The sequence below is a fragment of the Bidens hawaiensis genome, unplaced genomic scaffold (assembly GCF_021521415.1).
Source record: "Bidens hawaiensis isolate Kalapana, Puna unplaced genomic scaffold, B.hawaiensis_p1.1 tig00005152_1, whole genome shotgun sequence".
Classification (NCBI taxonomy): Eukaryota; Viridiplantae; Streptophyta; class Magnoliopsida; order Asterales; family Asteraceae; genus Bidens; species Bidens hawaiensis.
This window is the reverse complement of record NW_027491329.1, coordinates 418991-436935: the sequence shown is the minus strand read 5'-3', so window position 1 is coordinate 436935 and position 17945 is coordinate 418991.

Here is a 17945-nt window from a genome sequence, read left to right as displayed (position 1 = left end):
AGATTGTATTGTAGTCCTTCAACATGCAGCACATTCTCAAAGGATACCTTGCCATTGGTGAGTGTTCCTCTTCCAACAATCTTCCCTCCATTTTCATCACTCCCAAAAGCAACTGGCCCTTCATATTTTCTTTCATAATTGATGAGAGCACTTTTGTCACAGGTCATGTGCTGGGAACATTCACTGTCCATGTGCCATAAGTCATTACTATTCAAGGACTGTTCCTGCACATACATACAAAATAGAATTAGTTGGATTCTGAGTCACAAACTGCATCAGTTTGTAATTCAATATCAAGTGACGATTCATCAGGAGTTGGAGTTGGAACTGGAAGTGGGTCTTCATACACAACTTCACATTCTTCTTCTGAATCTGATTCTGACCCAGCTTTCACAACTTGTGGTTTGATTAATTCTTTAGTTTGCTCAATCACATAGTCTTTCTTTTCAGTCAACTCCTTCTTAGTCTTCCATTGAAACCCTCTTGGTTCATAACCCTGCTTCATTAAAAATTTCTCATCCCCATTGAGAACACCAGGTTTAATCTTTTCTTTTCCTTTGTCATTTGAGCTTCTGTTCTTTGCGGGTTTGTTTGAAACCTTTGCATCATCCTTGATCTTCAAGACTTGTTCAATTTCTTTTCTAGCACTGATATGTTCTCTTCATCATTTGAACTCCCTTTTTCTTCATTCAAGTATCTTTGATATATTTTCTTTTTTCCTTTCATGTCAAAGCCACATACCACATCAGGAACCACAAACTCTTCTTCTTCAAACCAGCAAGAGTCAGTGTGATGACCATAGGTATCACACTTTTTGCAACAGAACTTGGCATAGTTCCACATGTCTTCAAGCAATTGCTTGTCTTTAATTTTGTCACTTGGTTTGGGGAAGTCAAATCCAAGGGAAGTTTTAGGACACAAAGAGTTGCTGAAGTTCATTTTGATTGGTTTGTTCAGATCAGGCTCCAGATGATATTTCTCTTTGACAAACACTACAGGCTTCAACTTGAATGGGGTTCTAGAACAGCTTCCATTTTCATCTCCAACAAATCTTCTCATTGGTACATACTCCACATCTCCAATGTCAAATAGTTTATTATTTGAGAAGACTGGATAGATTGGAGGATGTGATTGATCATAAGAAGATTTCTGATGAACATCATTCTTCTTCTTGATTTCTGTTTGAGATCTGCCACAGATATCAAATACCACATGTTCCTTTCTCATCTGTTCATAGTGTTTCTTCAGCTTGGGAGTCATCTTTGGCAGTAGAGGAATCTTTTGACCTTTCTTCTTGCTAAATCCCCTTTTCTTCTTTCCCTTAGATGATTTTGTGCTCCCAAAACTATAGTTACTAACTTCACTTGAGTACTCACTGCATTTCTTTTTCTGATCATCCTTTTTTGCAATCTTCTTTAATTCTGGTTCCTCATTCTGTTTTACTGCAAACTCTCCATTCTTATCTACAAACACATCATCATACTGTTTTACAAAATCAGCCTTATCATTAAACACATTCTTGAATTGTTTCAGATATTCACTTCGGTTCTCCTTGTCTACTTTCAGTGGGTAGCTATCACAGAAAGGTGGTGGCACCTTTTTGTACTTCTCTTCCTCTGTCATCTTATCCACAAAACCCACTATATTTCCAGTAGAAAACAAGGTTATTTAAGAATTCCATTTGAATTAACAAGTCAGCATTCTTCAATTTCTCTTCAGCATACATCTTTTTCAAATCCTCAATTTCAACTATCATTCTTGATTGGGTTTGGTATGCCTGCATACAATCCTCTTCAAGCCCCTTGATTTTATTTTCATAAGTTGCTTCACTGGCTTCATATACGTTCAAGAATGCTTCCTTTCTCCTACACTCATTTTTCCACTTTCCAATCTCCTGATTGAGTTCATTAATGGTTATAAGAAGATCAAAAATTGAAATATTGGATTGTACCTGCACATTTGAAGATTCAGGCTTGTCCTGCACTTTGGCCATAAATGCAACATTTGCCTTCTCAATCTCAGCTGCATGGTTGCTCCAATCAAACTCCCTATCTTGAGGCACCCTAGTTACTGCAATGTTTCCTTGATCCCTAACCTAATTCACATTGTTCTGATTGACTCTGTTTTGATTTGTGTGAATCTGCAGTTGGTTATTTCTTTGGGGTTGAAGGGTTTGTTGCTGGGTCTGTTTTGATTTTGATAGGGGTTTTGGTTGTTGATATGATTTCTTTGATGTTGGAAATTCTGATTTTGATTCTGATAAAATTGATTCTGATTAACTTGATTACCAACTTGTTTTGGCATGTTGCACTCTCCAGCAAAATGTCCAGGTTGTCGACAATTGTAACAGATGGCTTTTGACTTGTCAAAGCCAATTTTCTCATTTGGTCCATTAAAGCTTGTTCTTCCAGTTCTGTTATACAACCTTTTGCTCCTCACAGCTAACATAGCTTCCTGCCACTTTATGTCCATGTCTTCCAAGTCATCAGCATCAATTTGCTCAAGATCTTCCTGCACAATACTTGTGTTGTTCAGGTTCTTGGCGACAAAGGCATGATATGACTCAGTAAACATAGAGAACAATGCTTGATAGTCTGTACCAGCATTATTGTTCTGCATAAATGTTGACTGCCCATTTGCTGTAGAGGTAGTATCATCTTCAATCAGCTGAACGTTAAATCTTGACTAGCCACTACATGTTGAACTTGTTTCGGATGGCTCTTCAATAATAGGCTGCTGGTTCTTGATTGAGAGGTTGCCCATTGGTGCTACAAGAGCATTGTTCACTTGAAAACTTGGCTTGTCCTCTCTAATCATATGATTTTCGATCATCTCATGTTGTGCAGCCTTGAGAAATGCAACCACATCATCCAATTTAAAGTTGGGGGAACTTACTTTTTCTTTGATAAATTTGCTAGCTGTGTACCACTCACCAGACAAGGACGATAAAAGCTTCTTGTTTAGCTCGAAATTTGAAATCTGCAGGTCTGTTGTTCTTATATCATTAACAATCACCATGAACCTTTGCAGAACTGATTTCAATCTTTCTCCAACCTTAAACTTAAACCTATCAAGTTGTTGTTTCAGCCTATCTTTCTTGATATCTCTCAGTTCAGTATTTCCTTCAACCATATCAATAACTGCATCATACATACCCTTTACGGTTTTATGATGATTGACAGTTGTCAAAATTTCCCAAGAAAGACCTAACTTCAGCATAGACAACGCCTTATCGCCCCTTTTCTTCATTTTTAGCTCAACAGTGGCATTGTTGTTCGGAGCTGTTGAAGGAACATAGTTTCCTTCAGTGATGGAAGTCCAAAGCTCTGGGTCGTTGTAGTTTACAGCTGCTTCAAAGAGCACTTTCCATTTGATAAAGTTTTCTTGTCCAAGTAGTCTAGGAATCTTTTTGGTAGAGAATTCTTGGTCTTCCATTTCAGCAAATCTGGGATTTGCAGTATAGAAACAGAGTAAAGCCTCAAGCTTTTTCACAAACCTTCTGTCCCGTGGCCTTCAGCGAGCTTCCAAATCTTTGATACCACTTGTCAGGACCGTGAGTCGGATGAAACCTTAGAAAAGGTTGACAAGAACACACCGACTCGATTACCCAAAGGCCTATTGAATATCCCGACGGAATCAGGATATCCAACAAGTGGGAACGAAGGAGTGAAAATAACAGACACGAAACAATAATAGATAATCAATAGAACACAATCAAAGACAAATATTCACTGTAATAAATGCATCATTCAATGTAACAGTGAAAGGAATGTCTAGGGGTGACGGCGGCGGCTGTACGAGGAAACAAATAAAATATTCTTTTTGGAATGTTTCTCGTATTGCGTGCGTCGTTATCCGTGTCCTAAAAGGAAACATAGGACGTCTATTTATAGACACTGACATTCCTTCTAGAAGTCTTAATCATTACATAATGAAATACAAAACAAATACAAGTGTAAAGAGTCCTCGAGCAAGGTAAACATCTTGCTCGAGCACACTTCCTATACTAGGTATGCTCGGTGAGTGTCCTCGAGCATACTTTTACTTAGAATATCTTCACTGAAGATATTCTCTCCTAGCAGGCTTCATTCCTCTTGACCAATCCTTGCTTTGCTCGAATTAGTCCATCGAGCAAGCTCATTCTACTTGATGTCTTCAGTCTTGTCCTCATACTTATTAAGCAATCTTTAATATGCTCGGATGTAAATCTTGCTCGGAGAACTGAACTGTGCTCGAAGTCCTTGCTCTGATCACTTGATATCTTCTTATTGCATCCATGCTTGTCCCCATGTGCTCGACCATCCTGTGCTCATAACACTTGGTTAAAACTTGTATGATCAAGCTGTTTGCTCGATTGGCAATCCATGCTCGATAGAAGAATACTCTTGCTCGTTGAAGTGTAGCTTGCTCGAAGCCTTAACACTTAGAAGAATCAACCATTTAAGGTTCTGAAGACCTTGCTCGAAGTAGTAAAACCATGCTTGATCATCTAGGCTTGCTCGAAGTCCATACTTAGCCGTTTTTTGAGGAGGTTGAGAAGATTCCAATCTTCCTTATCAAAAATCCGACCCAGCATTGTAAAGGTTTGATTGTGTTAAAGTCAAAATTGGATTGATAATTGGATTGGAGGTTTCGAAGGCCGTGAGTGTGTTTGGAATTTGTGGATGAGTGGATTGGTATTGTGTGACATTTGAGCAAAAACAAGGTACACCTCAGTACGTATTTACTGATTAAGCAAATAAACGCCTTTTGCGCAACAAACGAACTATTAACCGAACGGGTCGGGTTATGACCCAGATATCTCGGGGGGCCATCTATAAGTGATATAAGTTTAATACAAACTAAAATATTAGTAATATGGCCTTAGTTCCATAACAAACAAGTTAAACGAAAACATGCTCGTTTAACTACCCGCTATAGATTTAAACGCGAAAGATAGTTACAAACCAAGCATTGTATCATCCGTTAAGCCGAAAAAGACTTACCAAACACTTATTTGAAATGTTTTAATCGATCCGTGAAACTATTTTTGAGTTTTACAAACATATAGTATGTTTTTATAATTTTACTCAAAACTAGCCGAAAAACACTCGTTTTCGCACTGTTTAACGCACCCGATAAGTTTTTCGCGCCAAAAACCGAACGCGAACAAAATTTGGACTGGGCTTTTCGTATTTGGGCTTGAGAGATCAGAAACTTGGGCCAAAATGGGCCCAAAGTGGGCCCATATGACTTCCGATCGGACCAGCCCACCCCACCCCCCATTTTTTTTATAAAACTTGCTTTGTAAGCTTGATTATTCATTTTAGTTGATAAGAAGTTGAGATCCAAGCAGCTCTAAACCTGATTTTCCAGAATCATTCAAACCCTAAGGTAAGGAGCTTAAATAAGTAAATTTTGTACTTGTTTAACCTTGATTAATACCATAAAAACATGTCTTGATTACTAAAAATCATTCCTAACCATGTAAAAATCCCAAAAATGGTCCATGAACATGTTTTGATCATACACATGGTAAGGAACCTGGTTTGATGTGCATATTATTAGGCCTTGAAATTTTGAAGGGACATCAGGGACCAGGTTATTGAGTCCCTGTTCAAATTTGGTAATTTTTCGACCATCCGAGAATATTTGGCGAATTTATTACCGAATTGGGATGTTTATTTGGGAAAAATAGCTAAAATACCTCAAAAATTATGAAAATTTTTCTGGGAACTCAGATTTGATGTATTTTGATCACATATGAATTTTGGGATCATTTGGAGAAGTCTAAAGGTGTTTCGTGTATATGCGTTCATGTGAATTTTTATAGCCGAATTTGGGCCGAAAAGAATATCGCACGAGCTTTTTACATTCTGGAATTGATACAGGTTGTTTTGGGAAATTATTTGAGTATTCAGGAATTTTTCTGTAATTTTGGGAAATTGTTTGGGATAAACGGATGATTTTCAAGCGAAATAAAGCTGATAAAATGAATTTTTATAAATTAATAAATCAGTAAATAGTTCCAGAAATATTTTTTTATTAAAATCTACATATTTTAATTGATAAGTGGCTAAATTTTCATAATTTAATGATTAACGGTTAATTAATTATGCTTATTTGAATATTAAACAAATTCAGTTTTTATAAAAACCGGCAAGTTCGCGATTAACGAACCTGCGGGAATATCAAAACACCAAGAGTAATCAAAAATGTTATTTTTGGACTAATTAAGTAAAAACGAAATTTTCTATGAGAAACCTGGACAATTCGGATGGATTGTGCGCGTTTCTTCTTAAATCAAAATGAATAAACGGAAACGGGCCCCGTGGCTAGTCCGGGACCCCAGTATGTGATCCTTCTTTATAACTTAATCATTTTATTAACCAATACAATTACCCAAGCTTATTTTCCCATAACTATTTTCTGAAAGCGTAAACGAACAATTTGGCCCAACTGGGAAAACGGGAATCTGAGCCAAGTTCAGTTCTAAGTATTAGACATTGAACAACATCACAACCTAAGCCTATTGTGTAACACCCCGTAACCGCAGCGGAAACGTAAACGGGATGCAACAGACACCTCTGATATCAACCACATTGTTTATAAAGAAAACTGAATACATTAATATACTTCAAATTACATTATCTCATATTTCATTACCGTCTAGGTGATACACACATCATACAATACGATACATAATTCTATTTAATCTAACGTATCATAACATCCCGCACGCAAATCTTACACACATCAAGCACTTAGCACGTAAGCAATCACTTCATCTTAATTTTACCTGAAAAGCATGTGAGAAAACGGGTCAACTACGAATAGTTGGTGAGTTTCACAATTTGAGTAAACCATGATAAATCCATATCATAATATAATATTATCGATGTAATTATGCTGAGCCCACAAGTGAAACCTCTGTTAACCCAGTACTGTACCCGTTCCGGGGGCAATGTTAACCCAGAAACACTTCTAAGGACATCTGGGGACACTGTTAACCCAGTACAGTACCCATTCCGGGGGCAATGTTAACCCAGAAACACTTCTAGGGACATCTGGGGACACTGTTAATCCAGTACAGTACCCATTCCGGGGACAATGTTAACCCAGAAACACTTCTAGGGACATCTGGGGACACTGTTAACCCAGTACTGTACCCATTCCGTATGATTCCCGTACAATCAAATATTTATAAATACACGCAAATCCATGCGTTCAGTATGTACTTAAACATTTCAATAGTAACATGCTTTCCGCCCAGGGTAAAAAATTTAAAAACAATTCAGAAAAAGGGGCTCGTGAAACTCACCTTAGCACATGCAAGCAGGTAACAACAGTCATTATCAGTTAACACGTCCAATCTGTAATATGATCCCTACGATCGTTATTATATAATTATAGTTTATATAATCTTTAACCGTGTTAACCAGTACATCTGGGGACATTGTTAACCCAGTACTGTACCCGTTCCGGGGGCAATGTTAACCCAGAAACACTTCTCCGGACTCAGATTGTGATATCGTTTAAAGTTCACTAGTCAAAATCACTATTAGTCGTTATTCCCGTTTTGCGTGCCTAGCACGGTTATCCGTTTTTACGTTTCAAAAATGAGTTTGGTCACACACGACCCGAAAATAGTTGTTGACTGATAATTTAATTGTAGTTGTGAAATTAGAGCTCGGTTTAGACGCCCCGATTGGCTGCGGGACCCGTTTCCGTCTTTAGTACACCGGAAACTGTTAAATCGTTTAAAATTACCCAAATCATCCGAATTATTTTCGGATGATTTATTTTTACTTGTTTAACTCAGTTATATGAAAATAGTTCATTTTTAGGGTTTTTATACACCGGTCAGCTCGTTTAGGCGAACTTTACCGGTTTACGCGTTTTAAACTTTAAAAGTTTGTTTTTGCACAAATAATTATCCGTTTTGCCTCGGATCTTGAAATTTTGCACAAATCACTTTTTGACAGTGGGGGATTTTATAAAAATATTTCCAGAATTAATTTTTATATTTATAATTTATTTATCTATTTTTAAACACCATTTAAACACTAAATATGTCGTAAATACCAAACGACCTTAGAAAAATCCCAAATTTTTCCTGGATGTCCCCTGCCATCCACATAATCCCCTGTAATTTTCCCAGAACCAAAATCTCTTTTTACATGCCATTTTCACTAAAACCGAGCTAGAAAACCCTAGAACTCGTTTAACCGAAAAGCCTACTTAGGTCTCCAACTGACCTAAAATGATTCGCTCAACTTCAACATTCCTTCATCCTTATTCGTTGCACACATTCATTCCTAAACTCATTCGTGAGCGCAATAACTTTTTCAACATTCGTTAAGGTTCATTCGTGTGAACTCTATACTCATTCGTTTGTTTCTTTCGTTTGACTTATTCATTTAATAAAGTATTCTCATTCGTTTAGACTCATTCGTGCTCACATTCTCATTCGTTACCTTGAACTTTCATTAATTGAAAATTTCAACCCTAAACTTTTTATATTGACATCTTTCATCCTTCAACTGTTAAGATGGCAAACTTTTACGCACTTGCTTCCTAGAATGGATTGATGCCGCAAATGCTCAATATGGATAATGATATCGGGTCTCATACCAAATACCCGAAGCTCTTGAGATTGAGTGATTTTTCAAAGTGGGAACCCAGGTTTAGAGCTCATTTGGGATCTATTCATCCTTAATGTGTTCATAGCTTGGATAATATGTATAAAGCTCTAGTTGCTGGTGATGATTCTACAACTTTTGTTGACAAAGAATTTCGTCTATATTCTGTTGACAAGAAGAAAGCTCTTGAAATCAAGATACCAGCATATTCCACTAAATGCATGGCATTACCAGAAAGTATCTTGCATCAAGTCAACAGTATCAAGAACTGTGCTACATTATTTCAGCATCTGAAGTTGAGAAGTATGGGAAATACTCAAGAGAGCAAGAAAACGATGCCGATGCTTTAGTTCAGAAACTATACCTTTTTGAAAGGAGAGGATGTGGAAGAGATGTTGAATCGTTTATATCATTTGATTGCTGAAATAACTAATCTGGAGATGGAACCAAGTGAGTGTGATAAGATTGATACCTTGAAAAATGCATTACCTCCATCATACTCTGCCTTCTTACTAGTTCTTAAGGGGAATGGTTTCTTCAAAAATAAATCTCTCACTGCTGTGGATTTTGTTAATAAGCTTGAAGATAGAATATATGACCTGAAGTGTCAAGGTTCTTCAAAGGACAACCAAGATCCTACTTTGTATGGCGGATCTCTTCCTATGAGCAATAATTCTGTGCAAATCAGTGCATTCTATACCCAAGCTAATCAGGAAATTCCTCAAAGTGGTAGTTCGGGTCCGAATATATGTTTCATGGCTTCTGTATCGAGTGGTTCTTCATCATCTGCTGGTATGAGTTCTCAAAGTTCACCACCACCAAACATCAACATGAAGGAGGTAGAACAGCAGTTTGCCTTCATGTGTGCTTTCATGAAATCGTACGAACAGTTGGTGGGTAGCAAGATTTCTACGAGTGAACTCAGTGATGAGGACTATGACCAGATTGATCCAGACGATCTAGAGTTGTTGGACTTGAAATAGAACATAGCCATGGTTGTGAGGAAGGTTAAGAGGCATGTGTAAAGAAAGCGGAAGGATTTGTCTACATTAAACAAGAAGGTTGGGTTTGATAAGTTAAAGTTAAAGTGTTACAGCTGTCAGGAATTAAGTCACTTTGCTAAGGATTGTGACAAACCCAATAAAGAATACTCTGGTCTCCGAGCTCAAGACAGAAGTTCGAGCAAGAAGTTCAATACTTCTGAAAAGAAAGATAAGCCACCTAAGGGGGAGTCAAGTAAATCTGGTAGGCCACAGGCTATGGTTGTAAATGATGGGATTGACTGGTCTCAAAGACTTCTAGGAAATAGCAATCAAGTAAATTTGGTGATGTTCGAGATAGTTGAGTATTTTGAAGATGCAAGGGGTGACAGATTGGGTGATGAGAGCAAGGAATCAGAATTAGAGACCGAGTCCGATGATTCAAGTATTGATCAACCTGAGAACTTTGCTTGCTTGGTAAAGATTGAAGAGGTTAGTCCTAACTCTTTAGAGAAATTTCCCGTTGATGTCAATAAAGTAAATGATACTTCTGTTAATGAAACAACATGTGTTCATTGTGGTGAACTTAAGTATAAACTTGAGTCTTCACTGCACCATAATGATTAGCTGGTTCGTGAGTTAACAATTGTTCGTGATAACTATAGACAACCTGTTCAAACTGAAGAACAAGCAACTGAGAAAATGTAAGCTTTGTCTAATAGTAATCACGATCTGAAAGCAGAAGTTGTGTTAAATTAGTCATAATTGAGAATCAATTCAAAGAAATTCTTAAACTTAGAACCAAGATCACTAAATTGAAAAATGAGATTTGGGAACTAGTAAACAAAATTGGAAAATCCAGAGATACTTCATTTCTTTTAAATGAAATCATTGAGGTTAACCATAACCAGCAGAAGAATGGTAAAGCGGGTTTGGGTTTTGTTGAAATCCCTCTTCCATTTAACAATGATTATACTAGTGTTCTAGAAGCAACAACTTATAAAAAGGTTGAAACTGATTCTTCATCGGTTATTAATCCTACTGTTTCTGTGAACAAAGTAAATCTGGAGGAGAAAGCCAAACTTGTGAAAATTGTCAACGAAAAATCGGTTCCAATTACTTGTATTAAAATTAAAGCTATTTTTACTGAAAATGAATGTGATGGTTCAGTGGAAGAAGTTTACGAACCACATGTGATTCACAAAAATAAAAATATCGCTCGAGAAAATCATATTCGTTTTGAGCCACATGAGTTTGAAGAAGCAACTTATGGTTCAAACTGTTCAAAAAGTTCAAAATATTAAAAGATTCTCATGTTAAAGAAAAAAGAATCAGAAAAATCTACAATTTTTGATAAGGATTTGATGAGGTTTATCAATCCTACTAAGAATGTTAAGCTATCAGAATGTCGAGTTTATAAACTGAAAGGGATAAATAAAGGATTCAATGAACATGATATCCATTTATGTTTAGTGAAACATGAACTGATTAAAAATGTGTTTCAAGATGAAACATCCACTGTGACTGAACTTGAGAAAGCTTTTAACAAGTCAAAAATGAATAATTCATCTCAAGAGAAACAAAAACCAATCTTGTTAAAACCTATAAAATTTGTGAAATCCTTGGGATTGGAAATGCTTCCAAGAGCACCAATCTTGAGTTCTATAAAAATAAAAAGGCTAACAAGATGGTTGGTTCAAGTTCAGCACCAAAGGTTGTTTCATTTCAACCTGAAGCTAACACAAACCAAATGTGTCATCACAAACATTTATCGATACAAGAATGTGTTACATTTGTAGTTAGCATGGGCACTGTGCCAAGAAATGTGGAGATAAGGTAAAATCTTCTAAAAATGTAACCAAGGAACTAGTTCCTCAGGTTGAAAACATCTTGAAAAGACAACCTACGCAAGTACAAGTGGATGATTCACACATAATATTTCATAATGTAATTGCTTGAAAAGTTGTTCGAGTTGATGATCATGAATTTAAAGTATCTCACAAACTGGTTGAGTTTGTGCAAACGCTTAGTAAGAACTCAGATACAGGTGTGATTAGGGATGAATATCTTAAACGAAAGTCGAAGAAACCTTTGACTTATTCACAAGTTTCTCAATCACATTTGAAACTGAAAATTAATATATTACAAAAGGAAACAAAAGAGGAGCCTAAGACTAAGGCATGGGCTATTTTTTTGAACTAATCATTTAACTTTTGTGCAGAGTACATCCAAAACTATTTCTAGCAATAAGTAGATTTTGGATAGCAGATGTTCTCGGCATATTATTAGTCAACCTCGATCTTCTTTTTGAATGTTAAAGACATCAAGGGGGATATGTGACGTTCGCTGGTAATCAGGGTGGATTGATTACGAAAGAGGACGAAATCTAAAATGATCGTATGACGTTTGAGTGTGTAAATTATTGTGATAAAGTGGATCACAATCTATTGAGCGTGTCACAGATTTGTGATAAGCAGTTTACCACACTTTATTCACAGACCAGGAGTGCGTTATCCTTCAACCGGGTTTGGTTAGAGCATAATGTCTATTGCTAGGGCCTTAGTTTTGATTGTATAGGTCTTTAAATGTCATTTGTATATGTTTGAGTATATGTTTTAGCGCATAAGTCCTTGGGACCGCATATGTTATGCAGCGCATAACATATGCGCCGTATAAGTGACCTATCATGTGTTTCCTATAAATAGGGAACTTATGCGTTATTAAGTAGACTTTTTGTCATTCATGTCATATGCTAGAGAGAGAGAGAGAGAGACTAGGGAGAGAAAGTTCCTAAAGTGTCATATCTTGTAATCTTTTGTAATTATCAATGAAGTATGTGCTTAATTCTACTTGTGATGTTCATTCTCATTGTTTTCAGCACCTTGAGACATAAGCTGTAACTCTATCAGATCCTAATCAGTGTCTACAACAGTTCCTTTCAAGTGGTATCAGATCCTAATTAGTGTCTACAACATTTCTTTTCAAGTATCAGAGAATTTAGCTCGTTACTAGCTTGAATATCACAAGTTTTTCAAGGTTTTCTCTGTATCTTCAGTTTTAACCCTCACAATCCCTTCAAACTCTCACAAGTCATTCTTTATACCTTCATGACAAACCCTTCAATGTTTCATTCAATTTCATCTACATTTGGACATTCTAATTGTCAAATTACCAAAATGTATCTTCTTGGCACATATGTTATCTTCACGTATATGTCTCGCATGTATAACATATACGGCGCATAACTTATACGCCGTATATGTTATAAGTTAAAACATATACGTTAGGTATAACATATACGTTGTCTCTACATATCTGTTATTACTTATGCGTTGACCATCATCTTATCCATTGACCATCAGCACGTATCCGTTGACCTTTTTAATCACATATCCGTTGACTTCCTTGTTACATATACGTTGACTTGTTCACACCATGGACAATCTAAATGCTTTCGTGTCTCAACCATCTACCCTGCTTCAGAACATTAATCTTGAGAATGAAATAGGGATGTCAAACAAACCCCCAAAGCTTCTTCGTATGGAAGACTATCCTTCTTGGGCCGATAAGTTTGAAACCTATGTTCAGGCGTTGAACTATGAGACATGGACCGCTGTTGAAGAAGAATATATCATCCCTAAGAATGAGAATGGAGAAATTATCGATTGTCACAAATTGCAGATGCTGACAAGTCTTTGTTCTTAAAAGGGAAGAAAAATGTTGAATCTCTTTCAACAAGCCATCAAAGCTGAAATCTTTCAGCTATTACAGCACAATGGTTCATATTATTCAATATGGCATGCATTATTGAACAAAGACCGAGGAAACCCTGATATGAGAAATAGTAAAATAGCATTGCTCAAGAAAGAATTGAGATATTTACTCAGGTCAAGGGAGAATCGTTCGCATAATTGATTGAACGATATTGTTATCTGGTGAATGAGAAGAAGAGCCCGAAGATTGATAAGTGTGAATACGTTATTACGAGCCAAGATCTAGTCGCAAATCAATACGTTATGATGGAGGATGAATACATTAGATGAGGAGAGAATCCGGCAGCATAACGTTACATGGATAAATATGGCACAGAACTCTATGCAAAACTACTATGGAAGGCCTATTTATAGGCATGTCTCATTTGTTATAACTATAGTAACGAATGAGGCATCTCATTCGTTAACTGTACTAACGAATAAGCTCTTTCCATAGCCCATTTGCTAACAACCTTAACGAATGGGTATACCTTAACGAATGAGCCACCATTCGTTACACTGTAGTAACGAATGGGCTCCTATCTTAACAAATATGCCTAGACTTTAACGAATGAGGACTCATTCGCTAAACATGCTTAGCGAATGAGCCTTTATACATTAAGTGTTAAGCCTAAATTACCCCTAGCCTATTCAAACAGCTGCGGACACAAAATCCGTGCACTTACAGACTCCCCTTTGTCCGTAGCTGTCGAATTCTTTCCAATACTTTAGCATCCAATACTTTAGCCTCCAATACGTTAACGTCAAAGACATTATTGATGAATACGTTAAAGTTGAATACTTCAACCGTGAATACTTTAACTACATATCATCAGCCGTAATACCAACCTCCCCCTTGGCTGATGATTCTCGGGCTTGTGCAAACAGACAAAAATATAACTCTTTGTAAGCAAACCAACAACTTGTAGCTACTTGCATAAGATTCCCCCCTCAAATAAGCCTCTCCAGGTGATCATTCCGATCATCCGACTGGCATATGATATGGTTCGATCTTTGAGCAACTAGCATCAAGTCATCGGCTATCTGTCGCACCGGTAACGTAAAAATATCTTTATGTTTAACCTCGTCACGCATCTTCATGAGCAACCGGATCATTCCACATCTTTCACATTGATCTTCACTCTCTCGATAACGTCTGTCCCAAATCATCACTCTTTGAAGCTCTTCGGCAACCAACACGCTTGGATGCACTATTGTTTTGGGCATATGATTCAGAGTTCCAACCTTCGTTAATCAATCTCGCATGATGTTGGTGCATAAATGTCAGTAGTTCATAGTCTAGTGTCTGTAATCGAGTCTGTAATGTTATTTATGTTTTTGTTTAAGCGAAGTTGTTAACAAGTTCGCCTAGGCGAACTTGTTGAACAAGCGAAGTTATGGACAACTTCGCCTGAACATATCAGGCGAAGTTGTCGTGTATTTATATATAGGTTACGGCTTGTTTTGAAAAAGTTAATCAGTTAGTCGTTTGAGTCGATCGAGTTGATCTAAGTCTGTATCAGTGATTCATATCACGTGAGTTCGGTTATTAATATATAACGTGTTTCGGTTTAATCGTGTGTGTTTGTTTGGTTTGCTTTCTACGCTCGTAACGATCTACGCAGGGATTCCGCACCTGAGTAGACCGGGATATCTCGTGTGATCCGTCCAGGGAACCTACAATTGGTATCAGAGCGTTTGCTCGATTGTGTGGTTCGGGATATTCACCGGGTGTAGAAATCGTCCCGTTTCGACTATTCGCGGGACGTGTTTTCTGTGTTTTTGATCATTCTTACCTCCTATCATCGTGTTCAAGCCTTTACACCGTCAAAAACCTCGTTAAAATCCGATTTACAGATCTGCAAATCTTCCGTGTTCATCAGGCGAAGTTGCCGTCACTGTGCGTAGGGTTTCGGCGAAGATATAAGGTTAAGCGAAGTTATCCACAACTTCGCCTACCTTCTCAAGTTCGCCTATCTCAAGCGAAGTTCTCTTCAACTTCGCCTACCTCTTAAGTTCGCTTACATCAAGCGAAGTTAAGAATCAGCGAAGTTAATCAGCAGTGTTATCAGCGAAGTTCTCTACAACTTCGCCTACTTCAAGCGAAGTTATCCGTAACTTCGCCTACAGTACTATAATATAAAAAAAAAAAAAATTTAATTTTTCAGGTTTCTTACTATTCGGGAAAGATGTCGTCGATCAACATCTCTGAGTTAGTGAAGATGGAAGTTGAAGCAGGGTCAGCTACCAAGGCCCCAAGATTGCTGAAGGGAACCGATTTCGTTGCATGGAAGGATCGGTTCATACAATACGTCAAATACCAGGATGCGAAGATGTGGGTATGCATCCAGGATGGTTATATTCCACCAGTTATGGAGTATGAAGGTCGTGATCAAATTAAAAAGTATAGTAAAATGGAAGAAGAAGAGAAAAAGATGTATGAGGCCGAGAGCAAGGCTCATGCTGCTATTACTATGGCTCTTCCTCAAGAGATCCTTCATACGTTCAGAAAGTATACGTCAGCAAGAGAGCTTTGGGAAGCTCTTGAGAACAGATTTGAAGGGAATGTAGGAATCCGGGCTTCAAAGATAAAATTGCTCAAAACCCAGTTCTCAGTCTTCAAGTATTTGAAGAATGAATCCTTAGATGATATTATCACTCGATATTACCATCTGATGACTGAATTGAGCAACTATTCAATTTCCTACCGAGAAGAAGAAATAGTTGAGAAGCTTCTAGATGCTCTCCCACCAAAATGGGAGATGTACACTGTGCTGATGAGGGAAGACAAGGACTTTCCCACATATGATCTTGAAACGGCAGTCAACAAGCTCAGAACCTTTGAGCTTAACATGGTCTGAATTTCTTACTTACACCTATTTGCATTGATAACACAGCTGCTATCTCAGTAACTAACAATCCCGTGAAGCATAGTAAAACTAAACATATTGACATACGTCATCATTTTATACGGGATTGTGCTGAGAAGAAACTGATTGTGCTTGAAAAGGTGGATACGCTTGATAATTTCGCTGATCTTTATACTAAAGCGTTTGACAAAACAAGATTTCAAAACCTTATCGAGCTGAATGGGATGATCAATCCCGAGTAACCATGCTTTTCATGTTATTCTTAAAAAAAAAAAAAAAAAAAAAAAAAAAAAAACGTCACTATCGCTTAAAATATGTCGGTTACCTCAGTTTGAAGGACTTGTCTTCGGATATGTTTTGGTCCTCATTTTCTACTTGTAGATTTTGAGGATAGCCATTAACCAGATGACTGACAGTAACCGGGGCGGTTTATGATGAGTTTTCATTTTTTCGCTTAAAATTAGTCGATCATACCTAGTTAGAAGGACACATACTAGTATGTGGTCGGTCCAGCTGATCCATTGGATCTTCGGGATAGCCGTTTACCTGAAGACTTTGTTTTGGTCGGGGCGATTAATGTTAAAATTTTTTTTAGGGAAATGAAATTATTTTTCAAGTCTGTTACTTCGTAAGAAGTTCGTTTGCTATGTTTAACAGAAAATTGATCCAACCTTGGAAAATGATAGATATACTGATTCTGTGTGCTTAACTAGTGAAGTTATTAGGCTTAAAAGGCTTTAGGACAGTCATTGTATGTCATGGTAACTTTTTATGGTGCGTAAAAGTAGATGTGATACAAACTAAAACTACTTGATTTTACGTGGAAACTCCTTACGAGTTTTGCATGTCTTCATATATATCTTTCCGAATGATAGGCAGAAAAGCGATTACCCAGTCATACACGAGCCCGTAAGTGTTCTGATTCCCGTGAAGATAGCGTTTCAAGAAACTGCAGTGATCCAGATTCGGGACTTGCAGTTGGTTACTACTCTGAAGTCTATGTAAATGTTTATCATAAAAATATATATATATATATATATATATATATATATATATATATATGAGTTATTGAAACATTCTAGAGTTCAACATATCAAGACTTCTTAATCATGGAGTAAGAAAGAGAACGGGAAGGAGATGAAGAGTAATTACAAACTTAATCAGACACTAAGGGTCGTAGTCAATTCGGGGTGACTTGGGGAAAGCCAAATACGCTTTGAGAATAGATAGGAGGCATCATAATCTCTGAGTTGTTGCCCACTTAATTTTTGAGCTTAATTGAACTTAACTCGTTTCACAGAAACGATGAAAACCATCTTAAGTTATTTACCTACATACAACCTGTCTCTATCTGTCATAATACAGCTAAACACGGATCTATGTGACAGTCACGTAATTAGTATGATTCCTGTTTGGATCTTTTCTAAAACGTGGTAGTCCCTATCGAGACTGAAATTTGATCCCTTATACTTTAATTTTTTAAAAGTTTTTCGTTACTTAGGTAGTTTATGATTTTATAACTGGTTACTTGGATTTGAACGTGTCATTTAATTCTTAAAGGTAAGTTTAAAACAAAATTGCAAAATATTCAAACTATAGGGGTTTGATTTGAAAAGTTTAGGCGAACTTGTGAATAACTTCGCCTAGGCGAAGTTATCCACAACTTCGCCTGTTTAACTCCGCCCCTATATAAAGAATTCTTAAGGTCAACAGTGTTCATAA